This window comes from Penaeus monodon, chromosome 33, assembly GCF_015228065.2.
Source record: "Penaeus monodon isolate SGIC_2016 chromosome 33, NSTDA_Pmon_1, whole genome shotgun sequence".
NCBI lineage: Eukaryota > Metazoa > Arthropoda > Malacostraca > Decapoda > Penaeidae > Penaeus > Penaeus monodon.
Window position 1 is genome coordinate 23,115,315 of NC_051418.1, and position 444 is coordinate 23,115,758.

Genomic DNA, 444 nt, shown 5'->3' on the forward strand with positions numbered 1-444 from the left:
CAAAATTTGGGAATTGATGATAATGAACGAAATATGAGAAAAATTGAGTCCAAAGGCCTCGTCACGGAAATAAGTCGGGGGGGAAGAGGAGGGGGAGGGGGAGGGAGTCAGACGGAGGGGAGCGGTGACGGGGGCGGGGAAAGGTGAAGGAGGGTGGGGGGGGGAGACTGGCGGGGATGGGGAGGGCATGGAAGGGGGGAAAGGAAGGGGGTGGGGAGAGGTGAAGGGGGTTTGGACTGGAGGGAGGGAGGAGCAAAGGGAAACCTCCTTCCCGACAAACAATTCATCACCGAATTCCTGTTGATTTTCCCTTGATCAACATGATGAACGGGCATTGGCAAGATATACTGCTGATAACGTCACGTCTTGGATTTCCAATTGCCTGATAAATAATTTCTTCTCTTTCCTTTTGCTCCTCCCACTCCCTCCCCCCCCACCCCCCAC